Raw genomic sequence first — 13,819 nt, forward strand, 5'->3', positions numbered from 1 at the left:
ACAGTTTTATATCTTTCTTATACTGTGGCACACAAAACTGCACACAGTGCTCAAGGTGAGTCTGCACCACTGCAGAGCAGAGTGAGACAATTCCTTCCCTTGGTCAGCTAGCAATGCTGTACTTGATGCACCCCAGGATACAGTTGGCCCTCCTGGCCACCAAGGCATGTTGCTGGCTCACGTTCAGCTTGACGTCAATCAAAAACTCATGTCCTGTGACTAATCAGAATGCTAGACCTTTTTTCTTCCTCTGTCTTTTTCATCTTTTCTGCCCAGGTTACAGCAGGTTTTCTTATTAATTCCTGAACAACTGACCTTGAATTTACAGTACTACAACTTCTGTTTCTTAAAGCTTGAAGGTAGTCTGCTCTTCCTGTATTACATTTTGATCATGCATTGTGTTGAAATGCCTCTATATCAGCACCATTTCACTAGCTCAGTACAACTTCTGTCAAGGTCATATTGTAACCTTTTTAAAGATCAAGAATCAGATATTTACTGGGTTTAGCAAATGTGTATTATTGAGTAGTTTTTTAGGCCTCAGAACTCATCATATCAGAGTTAAGAAGAACTCCTAAGATTCAACATTTTTTTTTCTCTTTTATTAAGAAACATAATTTCTTCAAAATAAAAAGTCAATAGCATTTTCTAAAAACCTGAAACTCTCATGTCTAAAACACAATTCTAGTATTCAGCATCACTTTACTACTGTGAGTATAATTTTTCAAAAGTACCATATATAGTTGAAATATTTCCCTTAGTTTATCTTCTCAATCACATTTGAATAATTTACAGTCTGAGAGGAACAGGGCTATTAATAAGTCTTATTTCTAACCATTCAGGCACTTTATCACTAAGGTATGTATAAAAATATGCTGGACATATGTATGAGCATAGTTATCAAAGGTTTCTCTAGTAATGGTACAGTAGTGAAAAGACTCTGATATCTCTTTTTTTCCAGAGATTTGAGTTGGAGTTTCCCTCTGGAACCATGCTGATAGCTGCCCCCAGTTAACACAGCTGTAAATATATTTCAGCCATTTAGTCCGGAGAGCCAAAACTGCTAGATATTTTATTAATTGTCTCATTTTATTGCATATATAGGCTAGGGAATATGACATTCCTAATGCTAGCCTCAGTTACTATTTTTGATCTAAATACTCTGCTGAATTAGGACTGTTGGCTCGGCATGTCTATTAAGATTTTTTTTTTATTCTTCTGGTGTTTTACACACACACAAAAAAAAAAAAAAATCAGTATAGAAATTCTCCAGTCAGCACAAGTGGCTTGAACAAATAACAAAACATCCTTAATACCATCCTTAATACTGTGGAAATGTATTATACAGTATATATTACAGACTGATTCCAAAGCTTTTTTTTTTTTTTTTCCTCTCTCAGCAAAGAAAGTCTATTAAGAAAGCTGCAGGTCCCTGAGGCAGATCAATTTTTATTGCCGTAAAATTGTTTTGCGATTTTATTTCCTGACTAGAAGTAAGAGTTTCTGATTGATGATGTTTTTTGATGTTCAATTAATTATATACAAAGATAAAGAGACAAGGTTGTTCACTGGGGAACAGTAATGTGTCAAAAATTAGCAATAAAACAGTAAAAGCAACAGAAAATCTGTAACATACAGTTTACTGTGATCTTTTTCACCATCTTGTTCTTATAGAAGAGAGAAGAATTTGGGGGGCAAAACAATGGTTCATCTGGTGCAGCAAGCATGAATCTCAGTTAGCTTCTGTGCAAACTCTGCATTATTGTTGCATTAAACAATGGGACCAGAGTTGTTTTGACATTGTTTTGACACATCCTGCAGTCTGATCCATCCCGGAACACAGAAGCTTTTAATATTTCTGCATTATATTTTATACTTTCCATTATAAAGGAATTTCTGCTATTCACGAAAGAAAGGATAGAAGAAAGGATAGAACATCCATAAGTAAGCAACTTCTGAGAATCAATCAAATACAATTCTAAATGTAGTTATCATTCAGTGTGGTGACTCAGTGACATTTATGACAGTAAATGTTTCATTTACTGAGAATAGCTGGCATGAAACTGTCAGTCTCTCTGTGAGTAACTCTCTTTCTCTGTAGAACAGGGTGGCTTCACTCTCTTGTTTTCCAGAACAGGATGTCTGCATGAAAACTGCTCAATGGAAATGGTTCCTGGAAGGCTCTGATTTCTGAGGAATTGTCTAGGAAAAATTTAGCTGATCCATTCTCACACCTTATTGATATCAACATTGCAGTGCAATGGAACATTGCAAGGTACTGTTTAATTCAACAGACCTGGATTTATAATCCAAATATATTCTCTAGATCAATTGAGGTTAGTCTCTGGTATTACAGAAAGTGACATAGATGGCAAAGGCACAAATAGGGGAGATTTTCCTATAGATTCCCTTCTAATCAGTAGGAGAGGGTTGTCTGAAGAGCTGGAAAGCAATTTGGGAGTGAGCATCAACATCTGTTATGATTGAAGAAAATTTCAAGAAAACTTTTTTCAAATAATTTAACAAATTTTTAAGAGATGACTCATGTGAAGCCTGTCAATGTAAGAAAAAATATCATGAGAAACTGAAATTTTCTCTGAGAAATTGCATTTAGGCCACTCATGAAAACTACAGCTGCCAAAAATGGGGGAAAGAAAGTAGCAAGTGACCATTTTGGAGATAAATCTGGTTCTCTTCTTTGGTTCAAAAACATACATGTGTTTGATTCTTCTTTGATTCAAAAACATGCACACAAAAACATGCCCCCATAGGCAGCAGCTCCCAACAGATCAATGTTTTCTGCATGAGCTACTCTCCCCAGGCTACAGCTCTGGCCCAGATTCTGCTCCTGCAGGGGCTCTCTATTGGCTGCAGCCTCCTCCAGGCCACATCCAACTGATCCATCGTGAGCTCCTCCATAGGCTGCAGCATGGAAATCTACTCTGCTGTGTCCCTCCTCTGGACTTGCTCCTAGTCCATGTCCATCATGTATTAGGGGCCCCAGAACTGAATCGTTCTTTGTGAAACTGCAGGTGGGGTCTCATGAGTGTAGAGTAGAGGGGGAAAATCACCTCCCTCAACCATACTCCTTTTGAAGTAGCCCAGCATACAGTTGGCTTTCTGTGGTGCAAGTGAACATCGACAGCTCATGTTGCATTTCTCATCAACCAACACTCTCAAGTCATTCTCAAATCTGCTCTCAATCCATTCTCTGCCCAGCCTGTATTTGTGCTTGGGATTATCCTGACCCAGGTACAGGACCTTGCACTTGGCCTTTTTGAATTTCATGAGGTTTGTATAGGCACACCTTTCAAGCCTGCCCAGGTTCTTCTGGATGGCATTCCTTACGTCCAGCATGTCAGCTGCACCATACAATTTGGTATCATCAGCAAACTTGTTATTATTACTGATTTCCACTTGGAAGTTGAGCCATTGGCTGCAACTCTTTGAGTGCAATCATCCAGCCAATTCCTTATCCTCTGAGTGGTCCATCCACCAAGTCCATGTCTCTTTTGTAGAAAGCCACCAGGCTTGTCAGGCATGATCTGCCCTTAGTGAAACTATGGTGGCTGTCACACATCACTTCCTTATTTTCCATGTGCGTTGGCACAGTTTCCAGGATCTGCTCCATGATCTTGCAGGGCACAGATGTGAGACTGACTGTCCTGTAGTTTACCGGGTCTTCCTTTTTTAAAAAGGGAGGTTGTATTTCCCCTCTTTCACTCAGTGGGAACTTCACTGGACTCCCACAGCTTCCCAAATATGGTGGACAGTGGCTTAGTAACTTCCCTATGAGGACCAGGGATTGTGAACATGATGATGTTTCTATCTGTCTATAGATGGCTTCATCTTCTTGGTCTTCCTGATCAGGTTGCCTGTAGCAGACCCCCACAATAATGTCACCTGTCCCTGCACTACCTTTAATCCTGACCCATAAACTCTGTCAGCTCCTCACCCATCCCCAGGCAGAGCTCCATGCACTCCCTCTGCTCATTAACATAGAGGGTGATGCTCCCTCTTCAGCTCTCCTGCCTTTCCTTCCTAAAGAGCCAGTATCCTTCCATTCCAACACTCTGAAGAAGCTGATGTAGATTTCTCAGAGCAAATCATGTTAAGAAAAGCACAGTTCCTTCTACATCTGAGTAATAGATTTTGTGGCTAAGGAAGAAATAGTATGGTTATGCATCTTGACTTTAGGAAGACTTTTGACACTGGTTAGTATTACAGTATTGTAGGCAACCTAAGGAAAAAGATCTGCAACAAGTCAGATCCTCCACAGGCAGGATGCATTAATACAGGAAGGAGGAAAACATTATATACATGTATAATTTATATAAAAGGCGTGTTCTTGTTTAGTCTAAGAAAAAAGGAGGAATGATAATATTGTTCAAGTACAAAAAAAGGCTGTTACAGATGAAGAAAAAGTCTTTTCTCTGTCTATAGTGGATATAAGAAGGAGTAAACTGCAGTAGGAAAGGTTCAGGGAAGCCCTCAGGTAAAAATGTCAGTGCTTTGGAATAGGAAGGCATACCTGTGGGCACCAGGAGAGAAAGGCAGAGGAAGCAGGGCCATATCTGTCATTGGAGGGTTTTACAAACAAAGAAGGTTTGTCTGGAATGGGATAAATACAGTTAATTGAGGAGCTAGACAAGATTAAATTTAGTGCAATAAAATCCAATTTTTGTTGCTAAGTCCCTTGCTACTGCCTGCTGAGGTCTCTGCTGTTTCCTCAGTACCAGTCTTCATGTTCTTTGGTGGCTATGGTAGTTTCAGTTTTGATCATCTGTCTGAAAAAAGACAAATATAACAACCTCAAGATATGATAAATGGATTCAGAAGCTGGTACACATATGCTGCCTCCTTTATGTTTAACTTTAGTGCTGCCTGGCATGAAGTAGAAAATGCTGAGGTGTGTATGTTTTTGCAGGGAACATACAATATCCTACTGCAAAGGTCATATACCATGAGAAATAAAGTAGAAATTGTTTGTGAAGCAGAAAGCCTTATTTCAGGTTGTAGAACTACCTTGCTTATCTTACTGTTTGTAAAACGCAGGTGACTATATTTTTGTATTTTGGTGGCATTTTTGTTGGGCATAATGACCTTATTTTAACAAAATCACATGACAGAGTGGTTTGAAGACCACTCAAGCAAAAATCTTGAAGTAAAAAGGCTGCCAAAAATAAGTACACCATAGGTCCATCCAGCAGCTGGGCTCAGATACTTGTTCTGCCCAATCACTGACCCTTGATCCCAGTTTTCCCCACTGCTGGCCCCTGGACATATGAGTTCCCAAGGCCCACTCCACTTCCCAGTGGAGACCTATCACACACAGCTGGCCAGGACTCCCCTGGTCCCTGCTTGTGCTCTCATCCTTATCAACACAGAGGCACCCTCACAGACAGAGCTGACTTTTAAAGGCCCATTCCTGCCCTCGCTATCAGGGCACCTCATCTACTCATCAGCTTGTCCCATGATGTTTGCTGCCGATCACACAGTCATTTGCACATCCACACTCACTCCAGTCACTGACACCCACATATACACATGCACACAGAATGAAGACACCCTTCTCAGAAAATTGTTGAAGGTGCAATTTAATAAGGAGACAGGGAAGACTGCAGAGATCTGGCACAGGGCATGCGTGGAGAAGCATATCAGCTGGCAAATCACTATATGCCAACAGGCCCTTTTATTTCCTTATTCCTCTATTTTCCACACATCTTCCTATCCACATCACTTAAATCCTTCCATTTTTAAGCCTACAATTTCTTCCATAAGCATCCCATAATAAGCCCTGTGCAATCCCAAATGTTCTTCCTCTGTGTCCCATAATGTGTCCCATACTCCTAGGCAGTGACCCTCCTTAGTCTGAAGGGTGATCCAGAGAGATGCCCTGGCTGGTTGGTTGTGATAGGTCTCAAGCATGGAAAATTGGCTGTCCTGGAAGGGGCTTGGGCAGGAGGTCATTCCTCTGGAGTCCTTGATTTGGGTTCACTGTGACCCTGTTCTTCTCTGGTCTTGTGGAAATGTGCCTTGTTGGACTCTTCTGCATTGGGCCTGGCAGACAATAGGGTAGGTTATTAGTCAAATTACTACTCTCACTATTGTCTCTCTGTGTTTTCTTTGCATGTGCAAGTGAGCTTCCTACCACTTAACCTAACAAGTGCTATAAATTAAATATAAATTTCAAAATTATTTTAATTTTCCTAATCTCTATTCCATTTACAACAGTTTTAAGAAGTTTCAGAAACAATCTGAAGGTCATTAAAAACATACATCAGTCTCGCTTCCCTCTTGTCTACCAGCAATATTTCCAAAGAAATATGATGCCATTAGTTCCTTGCTACTAATGGCACACTTGCTAACTCTCCCAAGAGTTCCTGGAGTGCAAAGCATGAGTTACTGTTAATATAATATATTTTATTTATGCTGGATTTCACAGTAGAAAATTCAAAACATACCTTATTGAGAATCTGCTCCTTATCATCTATCTATACTTCTAAGTCAAGATTTTCCCAGAGATATCCAAAAGAATCATGGATGTATTAAACTAACAGATTTTATCTTTATTTTATCTTTATCTCTTTATCTTGCCTTCCTCTCCTGCATTTCTCTTGTAAAGGTTATTTAAAAATAATAATAACAATAATCTGCTTTGGCTTTTTACTTAGTACATTAACTCAAGAGATTTTGCTGTTGTTGGTGGGAGCCAGTAGGAACAAAGGAGGGATTTCACATGTGAAAGCAGTTTTAGATATGTTATCTCTCATTCTGCCTATCTTTCCATGTCACCTGATCCAAATGCCAAGCTGAAATCCTCAGGCATAGAAGAAGCATGTCCCATTTACTAGGTTTCTTTTTCCATGTGCTAAGGTACTCCTAACATTTGTTGTTGTTGTTTTTCCTTCCACTAAAGAGAGAAGAAATATCACTACCAAATTCACTGTGAAAGATATTAATTAGAACTGTTGTCATTAGAGTGATCATAATCCAGGTCATTTATGGATGGATAAATTGAAACATTTATAGACTTTCATACAGAAGATAAATGTATACAATGACATAAAATAAACAAGATGTTATTCATAATTCCAATGTTATGTTTTCTTCAATACCTGTAATTGATGTTCTTCTTGGGCTTCATTCACTATATTACTCAACTCTTCTATATGAATGGCAAATATATTACAAAAAGAATATATTGGCTAACATGTAAAATTTATTGCATGAAGAAACTCCTTTTAATGCAAATAAGTGCCTCTGTTCTATGCTTACTGGAAAAAATTACATGGTTTAGCAAAGCTGGTTTTGATCTCAGTGTAAAAAGAATTTCAACAGCTCCATTCCCTTAATTGGATTTGATATGCATTGTAAACCAAGCAGTAGCCTCCACTCAGCTGCAAAAAAATAAGCCAAGCTTTAAAAAGCATGCTGTTGCAGACATTTACAATAAATATTGAGAGTCACTAATAGGTCCATGCATCTTTTTTCTTCCTTACACAAAGGGTAAACAAGACATTTGTGTCCGCTACTTTTAGAGCATAAAGGTTGGATGCTGCTAAGTACTAAATGTCGAGAGATGTACCTATACAAGGCTATGATTCTAAATACAGTCTTACTCCCAGTTGGATTTGAATTACATGTTTAAACTGAGCTATGTGTCTAAGTGCTTTGGTGGATGAAAGTAAAGTTTTTGACTCTGTGAGATCAAGTCCTAGGAAAGAAGTAGTAACTTCCACTGATAGCCTTTTTGAGCAAAGTATAATAGCATACGGACTTCAGCATCACAGAGAATGCAATGACATGCCTGTAACAGACATTTTATTCAAAGAATTCTGTATAAATGTAAACATATATATGCATACTGTTGAAAATGTACTTTTTTATGTGGCTGTTCTAGCATGTTGGAGAAGTTAGTCTCAGTGTGTACTGGGACACGAAGGAAGGAAGGAAGGAAGGAAGGAAGGAAGGAAGGAAGGAAGGAAGGAAGGAAGGAAGGAAGGAAGGAAGGAAGGAAGGAAGGAAGGAAGGAAGGAAGGAAGGAAGGAAGGAAGGAAGGAAGGAAGGAAGGAAGGAAGGAAGGAAGGAAGGAAGGAAGGAGGGAAGGAAGGAAGGAAGGAAGGAAGATGGATGCAATTATATAGGTTGTATGGGCACATCTGTCATCACTGTGACCAAAATGTTTACCTTAGCAAACAGTACTCTATTAAATATCAAAGTGAATTATTTGAATTTGAAACTGTAGAGGAAACCTGGCCCACTTTCTTGCAAGCCTTGTTGGTTTAAACATAAAAAGCTGATGATGGTTTTGAAGTCCTGAATTAGATGCATGAACTCTTGGTCTTTCTCTATATTTAGGTAACACAGAGAACATATTTCCTACTTATTATTTCTTATTCAGCTAATAGTCTGATTTCTTTAACCATTGAATGATTCTATTTTAGACTCAAAGTCATTCTTTTCCCTTTACAAAGTCCATAGTCCTTCATCTATAAACCTTGAAGGTTTTACTTTTGTTTGCTTGCAAATATTCTCAGCATCTCATTGCAACGTTGATGTTTTCTCAAATTGTTCTTAGGCTACAAGGTGGTTCTTGATGCTGAATTTCCTCAAGATTTTTTTGGTCTTATACTTTTCATAATAGCAAAAGTAAGGTAAATTCCTATTTGTAGTATAGATATTTGTTTTAATGAGTATTTACTTGAGTAAATGAGTGCCTGCATAATTGAGCAAAACACAGAACTGTCGTGGTTTAACCCGGCTGGCAGCTAAACACCACGCAGCCGTTCGCTCACCCTCCCCCCTCCCTCTCTGGGACGGGGGAGAGAAATGGAAAGTGAAGCTCGTGAGTTGAGATGAAGACAGTTTAATAAGACAGGAAAATAATAATAATAATAATAATAATAATAATAATACAATGATGATAATAGTACTACTACTAATAATATGTACAAACAAGTGATGCACAATGCAATTGCTCACCACCCGCTGACCGATGCCCAGCTTAACCCCGAGCAGTCCGGCCCCCTCCCCCCGGCTAGCCACCCCTATATATTGTTTAGCATGACGTCAGATGGTATGGAATACCCCTTTGGCTAGTTTGGGTCACCTGTCCTGGGTCTGTCCCCTCCCAGCTCTTACTGCACCCCCCCAGCCTGCCCGTTGGCAGGACAGAGCAAAGGCTGAGATGTCCTTGGCTTAGTATAAGCACTGCTCTGCAACAATTAAAGCATCGGGGTGTTATCAGCACTCTTCTCATTCTAAGCCAAAACACAGCATTCCACCAGCTACTAGGAAGAAAATTAATTCTGTGCTAACTGAAACCAGGACATCTATCCACCCCTTATTCCATACCATTTATGTCATGCTCAGGTTACACTCTCTTCTATACATTCTAATTAGTCACCTATAGTAATCATGGTAGTGATAACATACAGTATAATATACTATTTAACATGGTGCAATTCAGTTCATGGGCTATTCTCACCCAGTATTAAATCTCCTTGAGGTACACAACGGACCTCTCCGTTCTTTTGCATCACCCACCAAGTATATCCAGGTCCCTGAGCGAAAACAATTCCACGAATAGGTTTGCCTTTTCCTGAGGCAGGAGTAGCCCAGACTGTTTTACCCAGCATATTTTTTACATGCACTACCGGAACTTTATCCCCATCTACAGTACGTAACAGGTTTGATTGGGCAGGCCCAGCTCGGTTGGTAGATCCCCTAGTATTGACTAACCAGGTGGCCTTTGCCAAATGCGTATCCCAGTTTTTGAACGTCCCAGCGCCCATTGCTTTCAAGGTAGTCTTTAACAGGCCATTGTATCGTTCAACTTTCCCGGAGGCTGGTGCATGATAGGGGATGTGATACACCCATTCAATACCATGTTCTTTGGCCCAAGTGTCTATAAGGTTGTTTCGGAAGTGAGTCCCATTGTCTGATTCTATTCTTTCTGGGGTGCCATGTCGCCATAGGACTTGCTTTTCAAGGCCCAGGATGGTGTTCCGGGCGGTAGCATGAGGCACAGGATATGTTTCCAGCCATCCGGTGGTTGCTTCCACCATTGTAAGTACGTGGCGCTTGCCATTGCGAGTTTGAGGGAGTGTGATGTAATCAATCTGCCAGGCCTCTCCATATTTATATTTCAGCCATCGTCCTCCATACCAAAGAGGCTTTGACCGTTTGGCTTGCTTGATTGCAGCACATGTTTCACAGTCATGAATAACCTGTGCTATAGCGTCCATGGTCAAGTCCACCCCTCGATCACGAGCCCATCTGTATGTTGCATCTCTACCTTGATGGCCTGAGGTGTCATGGGCCCATCGGGCTATAAATAATTCACCTTTATGCTGCCAATCCAGGTCCACCTGAGCTACTTCAATCTTAGCAGCCTGATCCACCTGCTGGTTGTTTTGATGTTCTTCAGTAGCCCGATTCTTGGGCACATGAGCATCTACGTGGCGTACTTTCACAGCCAGGTTCTCTACCCGAGCAGCAATATCTTGCCACAATGCAGCAGCCCAGATAGGTTTGCCCCTACGCTGCCAGTTGTTTTGCTTCCATTGCTGTAACCATCCCCACAGGGCATTTGCTACCATCCATGAATCGGTGTAGAGATAGAGAACTGGCCATTTTTCTCGTTCAGCAATGTCTAAAGCCAGCTGAATGGCTTTCACTTCTGCAAACTGACTCGATTCACCTTCTCCCTCAGCAGCTTCTGCAACTCGTCGCGTAGGACTCCATACAGCAGCCTTCCATCTCCGATGCTTCCCCACAATACGACAGGACCCATCAGTGAACAGGGCATATTTCTTTTCATTCTCTGGCAACTGGTTGTACAGTGGGGCTTCTTCAGCACGACCCACCTCCTCCTCTGATGATATCCCAAAGTATTTGCCTTCTGGCCAGTCCATGATCACTTCCAATATTCCTGGGCGACTGGGGTTTCCTATTCGAGCCCGCTGAGTAATCAGTGCAACCCACTTGCTCCATGTAGCATCAGTTGCATGATGCGTAGAGGGGACCCTTCCCTTGAACATCCAGCCTAGTACCGGTAATCGGGGTGCTAGGAGGAGCTGCGCTTCAGTACCGACCACCTCCGAAGCAGATCGAACTCCTTCATATGCTGCCAATATCTCCTTTTCAGTTGGAGTATAGCGGGCCTCAGATCCTCTGTATCCCCGACTCCAAAACCCCAGAGGCCGACCTCGAGTTTCCCCAGGTTCTTTCTGCCAGAGGCTCCAGGTGGGGCCGTTCTCCCCGGCTGCAGTGTAGAGCACATTCTTTACATCTGGTCCTGTTCGAACTGGCCCAAGGGCTACTGCATGGACTATTTCCTGCTTGATTTGTTCAAAGGCTTGTCGTTGTTCAGGGCCCCATTCAAACTCATTCTTCTTACGAGTTACTTGGTAGAGTGGGTTTACAATCAGACTGTAATTTGGGATGTGCATTCTCCAAAACCCCACAACACCTAGGAAAGTCTGTGTTTCTTTTTTGTTAGTTGGTGGAGACATAGCTGTTATTTTGTTGATCACATCCATTGGGATTTGACGACGTCCATCTTGCCATTTTATTCCTAAAAACTGGATCTCCCGTGCAGGTCCTTTGACTTTATTTTGTTTTATGGCAAAACCGGCTTTCAGAAGGATTTGGACTATTTTCTTCCCTTTCTCGAAAACTTCCTCTGCTGTGTCACCCCACACAATAATGTCATCGATGTACTGCAGGTGTTCAGGAGCTTCCCCCTGCTCTAGTGCAGACTGGATCAGCCCATGGCAAATGGTAGGGCTGTGTTTCCACCCCTGGGGCAGCCTATTCCAAGTATATTGGACTCCCCTCCAAGTGAAGGCAAATTGTGGCCTGCACTCTGCTGCTAGAGGGATGGAGAAAAATGCATTAGCGATATCAATTGTGGCGTACCACTTGGCTGCCTTCGATTCAAGTTCATACTGAAGTTCCAGCATGTCCGGCACTGCAGCACTCAGTGGTGGCGTGACTTCGTTCAGGCCGCGATAGTCCACTGTTAGTCTCCACTCGCCATTAGACTTTCGCACTGGCCATATGGGACTATTGAAAGGTGAATGAGTCTTGCTGATCACTCCTTGGCTCTCCAATTGACGAATTAGCTTATGGATGGGAATCAGGGAGTCTCGGTTGGTGCGATATTGCCGCCGGTGCACAGTTGTGGTAGCAATTGGCACTTGCTGTTCTTCGACCCTCAGCAACCCCACAACAGAGGGGTCCTCTGAGAGACCAGGCAAGGTAGATAATTGTTTAATGCCCTCTGTCTCTAAGGCAGCAATACCAAAAGCCCACCGGAACCCTTTTGGGTCCTTGCAGTATCCTCTTCTAAGATAGTCTATGCCAAGGATACATGGAGCATCCGGACCAGTCACAATGCGGTGCTTTTCCCACTCATTCCCAGTCAGACTCACTTCAGCCTCCAATACAGTCAACTGCTGAGATCCCCCTGTCACTCCACAAATATAGATGGGCTCTGGTCCTTTATAGCTCGATGGCATTATAGTACATTGTGCACCGGTGTCTACTAAAGCCTTATACTTCTGTGCACGTGATGTGCCAGGCCATCGAATCCACACAGTCCAATAAACTCGATTGTCCCTTTCCTCCCCCTGGCTGGAGGCAGGGCCCCCCTAATCCTGGTCAGAATCTTCCTCGTTTCTGTGTTTGAAGGACTGTCTGCTGGAAGTTGGAGCAGCAAACTTTTCGGAGAATCCCTTTTTCCTGATTGTTTTCTTTTGCAACTCACGTACCCGTGCCTCTAGGGTCGCGGTAGATTTTCCATCCCACTTTCTCATGTCCTCTCCATGGTCTCGTAAGTAAAACCACAGGGTGGCACGGGGTGAGTACCCACCATATCGTCTTCCTTGTGTGGGTGAACGCCTACCCCTGACAGCTGAGACACTGCTTTGTACAGGTGCGAAGGAGAATAATCTCTCTTCAAGTTGGTGAACCTTTTCAGAAAGTTTCTCCCAAGTGTTCTCCTTTGGTCGGTGGGCACTGGTTGGTTCAGGTGGGGAGGACAATAGATTCTCTTCAAGTTGGTGAACCTTTTCAGAAAGTTTCTCCACAGCTGAGACGCAGGCCTGTAAGGAAGAGGAGAGACTTTCTTCGTACTGCCGGAGTTGTTTAGCCGCTTCACCCACTGTGGGTTCCTCATCCTCTTTCCAGGCCATTATTGCCAATGAGCTGGCATATGATGATGGTGCACTCCGTACAAACTTCCGCCACATGGGTCGTGTACACTTGACTTCATCTGGATCTGTGGATGTTTGTTTGAGGTCTGGATCCTCATAAATCACTTCCCGTACGGCTAATTCCCTCAGGTAGTGGATTCCCTTCTCCATAGTGGTCCACTTGCCTGGTAGACATAAAATATCTTCCTTGAAGGGATACCTTTCCCTCACAGCTGAGAGGAGACGCCTCCAGAGGCTGGTGGGTCGTGCTCCATCTGCAATTGCTTTGTCAATGCCGGCGTCTCGAGCAAGGGATCCCAGCCGCTTGGCTTCCCTGCCGTCTAATTCCACACAATTGGCTCCAGAGTCCCAGCACCGGAGCAGCCAGGTGACAAGCTGCTCACCTATACAGCGACCAAAATCTTTTCGCACATCTCGTAGCTCGCGCTCGTTTAGGCTTCGGGTAGTTACTGTTGCTCTTTCGGCATCCTCATCTTCCTCCTCCTGAATCCTTGACGGCCCAGCGTCGTCATCATCTTCGTCATCTCTATACTTAGTTTTGGCAGAAGCCTTACCTGGATTGGCAGAAGACTCTCTGCGTTCTAAACGACTTGAAT

The 13,819-nt window shown here is 42.5% G+C and overlaps 1 protein-coding gene and 1 long non-coding RNA gene across 3 annotated transcripts in view; one reads left to right on the plus strand and one right to left on the minus strand.

Moving 5' to 3' along the window:
* The window catches only part of LOC311433715, a 690,320-nt gene that overhangs the window by 580,366 nt on the left and 96,135 nt on the right, over positions 1-13,819 (minus strand). The gene's annotated exons all lie outside the window — the stretch shown is intronic.
* The window catches only part of MANEA (mannosidase endo-alpha), a 219,182-nt gene that overhangs the window by 65,659 nt on the left and 139,704 nt on the right, over positions 1-13,819 (plus strand). The gene's annotated exons all lie outside the window — the stretch shown is intronic.

Source organism: Aythya ferina (assembly GCF_964211825.1).
Source record: "Aythya ferina genome assembly, chromosome: 3".
Classification (NCBI taxonomy): Eukaryota; Metazoa; Chordata; class Aves; order Anseriformes; family Anatidae; genus Aythya; species Aythya ferina.